This window comes from Polyodon spathula, chromosome 14 (genome assembly GCF_017654505.1).
Source record: "Polyodon spathula isolate WHYD16114869_AA chromosome 14, ASM1765450v1, whole genome shotgun sequence".
NCBI lineage: Eukaryota > Metazoa > Chordata > Actinopteri > Acipenseriformes > Polyodontidae > Polyodon > Polyodon spathula.
In genome coordinates this window covers 23,621,021-23,634,233 of record NC_054547.1, presented here as the reverse complement: position 1 = coordinate 23,634,233, position 13,213 = coordinate 23,621,021, and positions in this window count along the sequence as shown.

The window sequence follows — 13,213 nt, the reverse complement described above, 5'->3', positions numbered from 1 at the left end:
ATTCCTTACTGTGACTACTAGAGCTGGTATTCTATTTTAAAGGGTTGTGTAAAGAACAAATTTGAAGTGCAACAGAACCCTTTGCAATGCTTACAGGAAACCCACCTACATCACCTTAGCTGTATCCCATGTTGTCTGCATCGCAGCAATATATTTTTCAACATAATCCTCTCTGTTCTGATATTTTTATTCACATATCATAGATAATTCTACCTCTTTTTTTACAAGAGAATGTTCGCCAGGAGAGATTTGTTCGTCGAAACACTGCAGTGTATCCAGATCATACTCCCTTCTGCAACAATGCAGGATTGAAATTACTGGAGGATTTGGGGAACTGAAAACCAGCAGTGTTGCAGGAGGGACTGCACAGGGGTAGGCACAGGGATTGCACAATCACATCACATGCAGATTAAAGTGGGTATTTGTATGGGGGCACAGGGAGTGCACAACTAGTTCACGTGCAGACTGTGCCTGCTCAAATTGAATGATATAACAAGCAATCGAGCCAGGCACAGCTGCACACATCTGTCAACTGAGGTTGGTGTGTTCAGGGCGAAACAACAAGAGAGAGCAACTAAAGCTAAAACTAACGCAATTGTTACTCATGCTGACATTGCTCAGCACGATACTTGTGTGTTTAGTGTTCGCCGTGTTTTGTCCATCGGCCTTTTGTTTTGTTCAGTGTTTCGTGTTTACATCTTTTACTTTCAATAAACTCGCGCATCAGCTCTTCCATACCACAGTACTGTTGTGATTTCCTTCCTGGTCTGACATCACGCGCCATCGTGTTGCAGTAACGTAATGAGTTTCTTTGTAACCTTGCAGGGTGTAACACTTCAAGAGATATCAGTATAGCAGACCATCACATTGTTATTGCAACCCCAGAGCCCATCTCCACATTTCACTCTCTCCTTTCTTCATTCACACATCTCCTACCTAGCCTGTGCTTAGCCTCTGCTGTCCTTCCACCTCCCTCTCCACACCTTCATCCACCTAGAGCACAGTTTTTCTGAGCTGAAGATGCAGTGGTTCACAATCATGTTCTTTGGTGTTTGTTGAATTTGCCCCAGGAGAGATTTGACTAGAGACACTTGCACAGCATCAGAGTCACAGGCAAGACAGCATGGCCCCACCACACTCTGAGGCTGTTTAATTTATAGCTCTGTATGCAGATCAAACTGATCAACTATGTTAAAATCAAACTAGTTTTATCTTAGACTAAATGTATTTAAAATGTATTATATCAGGCTTCACTGTCTTATTGCTCGCTATGTCTCTCTCTTTCTCAGACGTCCCACACCAAGACAAAGTCAGATAACTGTGTTTTCAGCTGTTTTCTTGGCACGACGACACTCAACAGAGATGATGTGATCTTAGCAGGAAACTACTGCAGTATAAAAAAAAAAATTCTTATAACACAGAATTATGCACAGCCTTCATCACCTTTGCTAACCACAGGATTGTTGTCACATTAGGGAGTGAACTCTTTTCCTGCTTTACCTAAAGCAGTCGTAACTCAGGTTACTGTTTAAAAATGCAGCTATTGAAATGTTTTAAGAGGAGCCATGAATAAGAGGCTGAAGTTATATTCATTAGAAAATAGTCTGTTGTGAGCAAAACCAAAATATACCCAGGGGCTGAATGAAAGGAGAATGGCACCTCTGATAGAATGGACAATTAGTATGAGGTACGGATAGATCATTACAAATTTGAGATATGCAGGTTACAACAAAGGGCTGTAATTGTATTTGACCTACAGAGTCATCAAATACAGTTGTGTACCGAATGCGAGCCCAATATCATTAAGTCAGGATGCTTTAGAAATGGGAAATAAATGAGAAATATTTAGAAGATCTGACATTCACTGCCTGTTGAGAAATCATCATTTGAAAAAAAACAAAGAAAAAAGCATTACAAAATTCAGAGCTAAACCAAAAACAATTCCAAACTATGAAAAAAAAAAAAAAAAAAAAAAAACACTTTCTTGGTGTGAAAGTGGGTTTTCTTGTCACTTAGGGAGCTACTTGCCACAGGATAGATATTTCTAACCTGGCTGTTTTTGTATGTGGAAAAGTTTTTCTGGTCAGTTCTATCTCTTTGGGATTTGAACCCAAGCCTCCAGGAGGGACTAATTCCTGGAAAACTCGGTCTTGTTGGACTTCCTATTTTTTTTTATTTATTTTAATCAGACTTGCCGTTTTGGGATTACTTTGAATGTTTGCAACTCCATGACCTTCTACTGGCTTAAATGTATACAAGTGCAACAGAGTTCATTCCCTAGTTCATCACAGTCTCTACAAGTATGCCGAGTTTAATGAAGATCCTTCTTCATTTCCTATATAGTTTCTTCAACAAGCTTATTTTCCTAAATCAACAGATATTATGCATAAGGTGTTATACTAGATCTGAACTGACAGCACATATTGATGGGTTTATGGTTAAGGATAATTCAAATGTCCTGTCTATTAAATTTAAGGCTGAAGCAATCCATAAATGCATCCAATTTTTTTTTTTATTAAATTTGGATCCTAAGGTTATTTGCAGGAAGAAGTTAAATTATTGTTCATGTAGTTTTACAGCATTGAATAATGTTAATTCCTCTCTGAAACTGTTCTTTGGCTCACAGCCTCTAGTTACACAGCATAAGATCAACAAGATAATAACTGATCCCATCGAAATGAGCAAAGCCTTGCTGGTGGTACAGTTTCCTAAAGGTAAGAACTTCCTATTGTTGTCTCACTGTCACATTCCTGCACACCAACATTGTAAATCATTTTTCTATGGGTTACCAAAGCAAGCACAATGTGGTAATTGCTTTTTTAAAACTGAAATCACAGTCTGCCTAAAACTTTTATCAACATAACAAGTCTATAAAACTCATGTTTTACTGATGTTTAGCATATTAGAAAAAGAAGATATTTGAGTTGCTGCACTACATTGCAAGTGTTTCAACAAAATACGGACACAGTTTAGAGGAAGAGGTGGCTTCATTCCCCTGCAGAGCTGCATTACTTCACTGGTGGGCCTTCATACAGCCTTCAATTAGTCACCCCTCCTCCTCTTCCCTGGAAATGAGGACCACCCAGGGAACCCCCACCTCCAGGCAGTGCAGTTGCACCTACCCACCACAGCAAAGCACTTGGGGTGTGCACCTGCACGGTTTGAGAACAGCACACAGTTACACGAATCATTACCCAGGAAACTCCTAAATACACGGGTAGCAATCGCATGCTATTACATGCATAACGGCCATTTTGGGTGTACATTCCTTCTGACTTGCTGCCTACTCAGTTAACTGTGCTGCTCTAATCGAAATGGAGGAAAACGTCTTTCATACAGAGCAACATGTTAAAGTGCTTTACAATCTCCGAGCAGCCACAGACAGACAGTCTACCCTGCTTGAAAAGGTGGCAGAGTAAATTTTTGTGCCAGAACAAATATATAGCAGAAAAAAACAATTGATGTAAGTGTGGGTAAGGGCAAATTGTGTGTGCTAAGTTTAGACAAGCTGTTTATTAATCACCCATGCTTTACTGTACTTGATCTTCTCCCACCCAAATAAACATGTCCAAATTCGCAAAGCACTGGACTTGGCAAATAAGGAGATGTTTATAAATCACAGATCATTGAAACGCTACGAAGTGCATTTACTTCCAGTGCCACCTTGTGCGATATCTTGAACTATCTGCTTATGATGCACTCATTGGTAAGTTAAGACATTCCAAGACAAGTTTACTGGTAACAGATTACAGCAATTGAAGTAAATCTATTCACCCATTTTGTAACAATGTATTTTTCTACAAATGTGAAGGGAGAAATAAATAAATAAATAAATAGGCTGCCTGATATATATATATATATATATATATATATATATACATATATATATATATATATATATATATATATATATATATATATATATATATATATATATATATATATATATATGTAATTGTAATACAGCAGGGAGGGGGTTAATATCCTCCCTGCCAGAAACATGTGAAAATGCACACTGGTTTAATTGTTTAATTATTTAGTAATCCCCTGCACCTGATGTTAATTGCAAATTAGAGCCAGGTGCAGGGGATTTAAAGAAGGCAGCCAATCTCTTCAGGGCTGTTGATGTGTGAGGAGCCTGATTGTAGGTGTGCGCAATCGTAGTAAAAGGTGGCGTGTGAAGACCTCGTTTGTGGTTTGTGTTGACAGGTAAACAGCTTAGCCGTCCTGTATGAGTTAGGTTACGGCTTGTGTTAGTTAGTGCTCCAAGAAGGAGCTAGGTGTTTGTTTGTTTTGTTTATTTTTATTTGTGTTTATTAAATGTGCGCGTCAGCGCTATTAAAATCCATTTCTGTGTCCTGGGTCAGGTCTTAAAGGGGTAACGAACCTGTGAGTTAGATCACCTTTATGTTAAATCTAATTACTTACTGCAGCTTCCATTACCACGCGCAAAACCTACAAAGCCTGCCAAACAATCACTTAGTAACACAATAAAGAACATCCAACAAACTTCCCTAAAGGTGTATGTTTTACCTATAATGTCTAGAGTGCATGGAACAAATAGTCCCAGAGATACGAGCCATTCAAATATAGCACAGTAGACACAGTAGTGGGGTATTAAAACAAAAGCAAGACAAATGAAATAGCCCCCTTCACAAAGAGCTCAAATAACCATGACAATACAAACAGTATTCTGGAACTAACAAAATAATTCCAGTAAATCATACTCAATATGTATTCCTGAATAAATGATGCACACATTGTGGTAAATGTTTGTATTTTAATGGAAGTATTAATGAACAAGAGTGTGTTATTTCTTTCAGATATTCCAATGCTGCACTTCCAACACGCCCCCGCATTCTCTTTCAAAAAGTCCTCACAAAGGAAAGCAGAGATGCTGAAACCATGGCGCCGCAGCATTTATTTTAAATTGATCAAAATTATTTCGGCCCTTAAACGAGGGCGGCCTTTATTAATAATACTACGATTTTCAAACACTGCAATATTTTATTTCATGACTTATGACATTTTAGAAGTACCGCGGTTTCTTATTTTCTGTAATACTGTAGCCTACCTGTAGGTAGCAGCGTGTGTGGCTAACCTACTTTGACTACAGTACATTTATCAGTGACAATTACCGAGAGCCTATTAGGTGGGAGTTGGAAGGTTAGGGGAGTACTGTACCAGCGAATCAGGAGTGTGTATTCGTTGTTAAGGGGCGGGATAATGCTGGTGTGGCAGTTAAATCCAAGAGTGTGACGTAGATGTTTTTCTGCACCAAAAATTACCTCAGAATATCAGTTTGATTTCTGTAAAAACTGCAATATATCCTACGCGGTTATTTTTTTCAATATAACTTGCTTATTTGTAATTTCTCTGCAAGGGAAACCGAAACTAAATCTTCTCATAGATAGTAAGCACATTGTTTTTATTTGTACAGGATCGAGTACTTTAATTACAGTTGAACTAAAAACGAAACAATAAAACCACCCATGAGAACTTCAGAAGGACTGCTGTTCTGTACGTAGTTTTTTCTGTATTTTCTTTCAGAACTGTACTACCATAAAATAAATGTGTGTGTACATCAGTTTGTAATGCACGTGCTAAGTTGAGGGTCCCGTCTCTTCGGGGGCGTTACGTGTGCATAGTCAGTGTTGCGTGTTTATTTGTTTACTGAGGTTTTTTTTTTTTTTTTTTTTTTTTTTTTTTGTAAGGGGAGAAAAAATACCTTAATGTTTCTTTATTGATAGCGGCATGTATTCGATGGCAGCCTCTATTTTAAAGCTGATATATGACTACGGCGTCAATACGAGGCGTCTTTAATTCGAGAGCGGTGCCGAATTGAAGTAATACGGTATAGTAGTAGGAAAAGCATATTGTGACAATCATTTATTATGTACCATGTGAGGTCTATGAAGTCATACACATCAGGTAAAACTTTCTGGAATCATTTGGTTAGCTATGTGTCCGTTATCAAAATGAATTATATTGTGTTTTGTGCAGACGGATGAAAGTCGTCCGTCATTGTTATTTAATATTTGAGACCGGCGAAAAAGTCGGTCTCATAAAGTGTGGATGGGGCTGAATCCCCATTCATCTAAAGCTCATGGGAATGTGGCTGGAGCCTTAATAAGGTAATTGTTTAATAGGTAATTAAGGTTCCAGAAACAGACATAAAATACCCACTCCAAGCTCATTAGAGGAAGGGTGTTTGAGAGTGGAGTTAGGAGTTAGGAGTTAGGAGTATTAAGGAGAGATAATTGCTAGACGTGCTGGCTGTGCACCAGCACGATACTACTTGTTACTGTTATTGTTTATTTGTTTGGCCAACTCGCCTTTTTGTTTGTGTTTGTTTAAATATTTTATTTTCTATTATTTAATAAAATACTGAGCGCAGTAGCGTGTCAGTTTCGCCCTGCTACTTCCTGAGTCTGTATTTCTGATCTGACGTCACCCCTGCAAAGCCACCCTTTCAAACTCCCGAAAAATTATTTTCCATCATTAACCAGGCTACTAATCTACATTGCCAGGACTATCAGAGGTGGTAAAACATGTTACATTTGACAGTGTTAAATATTCCTCACTTGTATTTGGTCAATACACTTCTTTCTCTTAGGGTTGTTAGTACGTCTCGTGGTTATATATACTCGAATGATACAAAAAGTTACGAGAAAGCAACTAAACTGACATTGTGGAGCACAGGGATGATTTCAACTAAATAACTTATATAGCCTTGGATAAGTAAATACAAATAATAAAGTTGCGTCTATGTCATTCAGTGCCCACCCGTGCCACCTTTGAATGTCAGTAGCGGGTCACTAGTAGTCTTTGCAGAGATAATTCACGTAGGTGAAATGCATTGCTCAGAATGTGGGCATATGTGTGTGAATTATGTAAAAAGGACTATTGGGTGAATAACAATGCTACATGGTTAGAGTAATTTAACCACCTTCCAGATGCATTATGTTATCAAGAACTTAAATTTCTTCATGTCTTGTCTCTCAATTAGTTTTCCATACATAAACCTGAAACAGAAAACTGAAAAAACTTTACTGCAGCTAAATTTCTTTGAATGTAGAAAAACATAAAGCAAATATTTTCTTTGCTTCAAACCCTACCTACCCAACTTTAGACGCCTACTCAAATCAGGTTACAGCATATCAAGAAGGATTTTAAGGTACAAAGGGTATTGATGCACGAGTATAGGCAAGCTGCTGAATCTCTTTGAATATGAGACACTTAGCCTGATTAATGACATTAATAAATACAAACTCTTACATAAGGTTTTTTTTCAGATGCCACTAACTAGCAGTAACACACATCTGCATAACCCTAAGTATGTAACAGACTGTAGCTGTGAGAGAACCCTTTTGCTAACTTGCATAGACGTACAGTTGTTTTGTTACAGAGCGTACTGCAGATTTTGGAAGGTATTTCAGTATGTTAAAATGTAAGCTAGGATCAAGCCTTAGTCTGAAGTATTACAACAGTAACACAGCCACTGACACTGCTGTAAATTCAGAATTAGAGCCATCGGTATGGTTCAAAAGCCGATGAGCATGACATACAGCAAGTACAGAGTAGTATAGAATAAGAATGACAACTTCGTGACAATTTGATAAGCGATTATTCAGATAGATGAAAAAGTGTGACATAGGTATCCCATGTCGTCCACATCACAACACATTTTGTTTTTCAACAGTCAGAACTATTTTGATATTGACACTGCTGTAAATTCAGAATTAGAGCCATCGGTATAATTCAAAAGCCGATGAGCATGACAAATAGGGAATTACTATTGGCTGCCACGTCGTTTCCCTTCCGGGTCGATGATTTAGTGCAGGGGTACTCAATTATTTTAGTGATGTTCCAAAATTCTTGGTTACAGGAAGGTCAAGGTCCAAAGCACATTTTCACGCCTATCCCCATACCGACTTAAAAACAGAGTTACACAAATACAGTTTTACACGTGTTTTTGGTTTGAGAGTTCTTCACTAGGTTTAAAGGAGTTTTTGGGAGAATCAAAGCTCATTTTTACCAGTCTGCCTTCTTTACTGATTTGTTACTGCAGCAGTTCTTTCCCTGCCATAACCATAGAATTGTATAACTACTGTATTCTTATGTGTCTGTGTTAGCAGATCCAAACATTGTGCTTCACCATTGCAAAAACAAAGCAAATTGTAGCAAACAAAACTGAAGCACAAGAAGAAAAAAAAAACTGAACTGAAAAAGCACTGTGCTTTCTCTTTCAAGTGAATTAGAAATAAAGATACATTACAAATAATAAAAAATACAGTAATTTTACATTCAGTACGTTTAGAAATTTGCTAATACTCACAGTAAGTGGGAGAAGTGGCAGGTCCTCAAGGAGCTTCAGTTACAGGTGATCTCAGCAAGAGCAATAGAGACGCAAAGATTTGCATCAGTCAGAACAGAACGCTGATATTAATAATGTTTGTCTTGAAGAATGAATATCTGCACACATAATGTGATCTGCAGACACTTAAGACAGCAAACACTTTAACTGCATGTGTTGTATGTAAGCCTGACTTGGATAGCAAAATCTGACAATTTTAATCGCCAATACACGGCATACTCATTGCTAAGTTTTGCACACACATATTTTCGTGGATGGCGGAATGATGCGATATCTGCCGTGGCCGGGTTCGTTGCGCTACCATTGCTTGCAAAGTTAAGTTTCGTACACACGAGTAGTACAGTACGGTACCATACTGTGTGCTTTCCCTGAGTCAAGAGTACCAATAGTATAGCACCCCTGTTCACACTTGTACCGGTATGATACTAGTACAGTTTGTTTTGGTATAGAATATACCTGTACGAAATCACTTTCTGTGCTAACTTACTTTTCAATACCGGTACAGTAATGATACAGTTGCGATATTTCCACATTTATGTTTGTTTAAATCGACAGTGTTTGGGTTATGAACTAGTTTCCATGACGACCGCTGTCAGAAATTGATCCGCTGGTGTGTAATATGGAATGTTTTGCCTTCCTGTCCATGTACAGTATTTTGTTTTCGTGTTCAATCATTATTAACCCTCCTATTAGGTTTCAGGTCTATTTGACCCGACTCTAGTTTCCAATTAGCTTAAATGCTGTTTTTCTTTTAATTTTCAGTATAATATTATGACTTTTCCTAAGTTGGGGTCATGAACTTATACACAGAAAACAGAACCTTTGATTCATTTATCTGTGTATATTTGTGTGGAGGAATAAAACAAACTTATTTTTATTACTATTATATTTGTATTATTATTTCTGGAAATGGCTGCACCTGTCTGGAGATATTTATAAACAAAAAAACAAACAATATATATATATAGTTTGTTTTTTTGTTTATATATATATATATATATATATATATATATATATATATATATATATATATATATATATATATATATATATATATATATATATAGACACACACACACACACACACACAAGGCAGAGCCTAATTTTCTCTGTCAGTATTGCAACAGCACTCACTGGTAAAGACATTCCAAAATGAGGAGCTCCCAGGTTGTCAGTCAAAGAAGTTTTTATCACAGCTCCCAGACTAAAAGAGCATAGAAGAGTAACACCTTTGCAAATAAAAATATTTAATCAATTTAAGGCTGTTTAAATTAGTTTGAAATTGCATCAGGTCAATGTGACCCAAAACACCTAAATTCTGAACATAATAGGAGGGTTAAGAGACGATCAGAACGTGAAAAGATGAGACGAACAAAAAGGTGAAAACAATTGGCCGTCTTTAAAAAGACAAGGTTGAAAAGCAAGCTGACTTGCATCACAGCTTTGGGAATGTTTGTTTGTTTATTTATTTATTTATTTTAGAGCGGCACTGCTCTGCAGTACGATTTACCTCAGTCATCATCACAAATTTTGTGGAGATTATTTTGTCACTTATTTTGGCATTTTTGGTGTAGCCATGATAAAGGTACTGCTCACCGTAAAATCTAAAGCTGTTTAAAGTATTTATTAAACTGTAAAGCAGAATGTGCGCGCGCTTCAGAATATTGACTTAACCGTATCGATACCGTGTCGGTTTACCGGTCCACACTTAAGCAGTTTCGAGTCGTGACGAAACAGTATCGATGCGAAACCTGCTCTTTTATGAGTTTCGTACCGAAACAGTTGTATCGGTACGACACCGATAATAACTCCAGTGTGGACAGATGTTTCGGTACTGTTCCACAGCGATACCGGTAAAAAATGCTAGTGCGAACAGGGCAAAATAAGCATTGACTCGTATGTGTTTTTAAAAAGAGCCGTATATTGTATGTGTTACCGGTAATATTTTTTAATCAGCTTGGAAAAGCTACTTAACAAAAATTGGCTTTGTAGCACCGGTACTTGTTATTGTTTTCTTGGTCATTGTGAAGTGCGATTTTCTGAACTCGTACCATAAAGTATGAAAATTGTATCTTTCTTGTATACTTTCAAAAAAATCACCAATGACGGTTGATTTGTTAGCCATTGAGAAGGGATATGTTGTCGCCATAGCAGCCAACGCACTGAGTTTCACTTCATTTGAACTGCTAACACTGTTGACTTGTACATTTTGTTTTATTAATAGCTGGCACCGAGTATCTGCTACTTACTATCACAGCGACACCTACTGTACCCTCGCGCACCACACTCTCATAAGAACTGTGTTGTCTGAAAAATTATTTCCAATGTAAATGCAAGTAAAACATAGATTGGCATATGACTTGTAGGTCCAGTCAAAATGTACTGAATGAATTGGCTGGCCATCCAGGGCACTCTGTTCCCTTTATACAGAGACACACACAGCACTGCCTGCAAACAAACAAACACTTTCACTGGGTCATGGGACCATCAATTTATGGTCTTCTTTTTTCCTATTTATCATTTAGATCACTATTTATGTATTTAAATATCAGTACACAGAATAGGAAAAATCATAGGAAAAAATGGGAGAAAAAACCTTCCTCAAACAGTGAAACAGCTCCCTCTGGTGGAAGTCAGAGGAAGTGGAAATGAGACACACTACTTTGACAGCATTTTAGAAAGTATCACTTCTCTTCCAATTCGAAGATGGCCACCAAAACATCGTTATGGGATGCACTCCTGCCTATTGGTAGGTGTCACTGAGCTCTTTCTATCAAAGTTGCCGATAGGCCCTCTCCACTCGGTGACCCCTTCGGTCCCCCCTCCCTCGTCGTTGGCCTTCACCTCTGGTGTAGGTCTCACAATAATTAGACAGTGTGCTCTCTCCCATCTGTCCTGTAATATTTTAAATGTTTTCGCATTTTAAAAACTGTTTTTATTACTGTGTGTGTAAGTCAATCGCCCGCCGCGGCTTCGGCCCTGTCCCCCTGTTGTACGCTACTTGCTGCTCAGGTGTGTGTCCATGCGGTCAGGGTAGGCACCGTGCACAGCTGCCCCAGTGTTTTTTAATAACACGGTGTGTAAGACTCTGCCCATGCTACTTCAGTACCACGGGTGCATGGTGCCCATTGACTCGCTGTACTGATCAGGCTAGCACGCCGGTGCTACAAGGTACTCAGTGCATGCGGTACTCGCCGAACATGGTGCTCGCAGTACTCAATGCACCTCAGACCCACTGCTACACGACACTCGCTGCCCACGGTGCTCGGTACACGCGGTGCACACTGTGCTCGGTGCACACGGTGGCCAGTCTACTCCACACTATGACAGGCAGGGCTGGCTTCCATACTTGTGAGGCCTGTGGGACCAGTATCCCACAGAAGGACAGGACAGGACAGGTGCTTAGGCCCCAAGCACCCTTCTCAGCCCTGAAAGGCTCCTGCGTGGCTTTTCAGCCCTGTGTGCTCTCTGATCACCTGGAGAGAGTCACACGGGGGCAATGTCACAATGCACTAATGACAGAGCATCTAGTGAGGCTGGGCCTCACCATCAACGATGCCAAGAGTCGGCTGACACCGGTGCAGTGCATAATGTATGTGGGGCTCCGGCTGGACTCCACTATGATGCTCGCAAACCTGTTGGACAACAGGGTAGCAGCTCTACAGCACCACCTCTCCCTGTTTCTACATGGATTGTGGGTGCCCCTTGTTTTGTGCTAGCAACTACTAGGTCTGATGGTAGCAGCGGTGTCAGCCATTGAGCTGGGTTTATTGTGCATGCGCCCGCTACAAGCGTGGCTCATTGCGTTCCAGTTACATCCCAAACACGACAGGCACCATCGGCTGACAGCGTGCCTTGCGTGTACGACGGCCCTGCGCTAGTGGAGGATTCCCTCTTACCTGGGGTCCAAGGAGTCTGAATGGGAGTGGTCTACAACCGCAGGGTGGTGACGACAGACGCCTCCAACTCAGGTTGGGGTGCAGTATGTGAACACAAAGGAGTCAGCGGGCCCTGGTCGGGCCGTTGGACATCCCTGCATATCAAGTGTTCCTTGCCCTCTAGCACTTCCTACCCATGCTGCGGAACAGACAGACAGGGTTGCCTTGCCTAGCCTTCAGGCTTCAGGCTTCTGATTTGGGCCCAACAGAACCTACTGTCCCTTCGGGCGATGCATGTTCCGGGGCGTGGAGAATCAGGCAACGGACCTCCTCTCGAGGGAGGGCCCGCATCCGTCGGAGTGGTGGCTCTATCCTCACGCAGTGGAGCGAATTTGGGAACGGATCAGGAAGGCGCAGATCGATCTCTTCGCCTAGGCAGAGGTGACACATTGCTCCCTGTGGTACTCCCTCCACCGCTGTGGCGGTCCACTCGGCGTCAACGCCCTAGCCCACGTATGGCCCAGAGAGCTCCTTTACATGTTCCCGCCTCTGTCATTACTCCCGACCTTTCTTGAAAAGGCCCGGTCAGAGAAGGCGTCAGTTCTCCTAGTGGCCCCCAGGTGGCCCAGGAGAATCTGTTTTTCATCCCTGTGCCAGCTATTGAACGGCCCGCCCCGGGAGGTCCCGTTTCGCCGAGATCTCCTCAGCCAGACGAGAGGTCCACTTCGGCACCCGGAGCCAGGCAGGCTCCAGTTGTGGGTCTGGCCCCTGAAAGGGACCGCTGGTCAGCCTTAGGGCTGTCAGACGTGGTCGTAGGTACAATGCAGAATGCTAGGGCGCATTCTACTAGGTCACTGTATGCGTATAAGTGGAAATATTTTCAAGATAGGTGCCGTTCTAACGGTCATGATCCAATCCCCTGTCCCATGCCTGTCATCTTGCAGTTTCTGCAAGATCT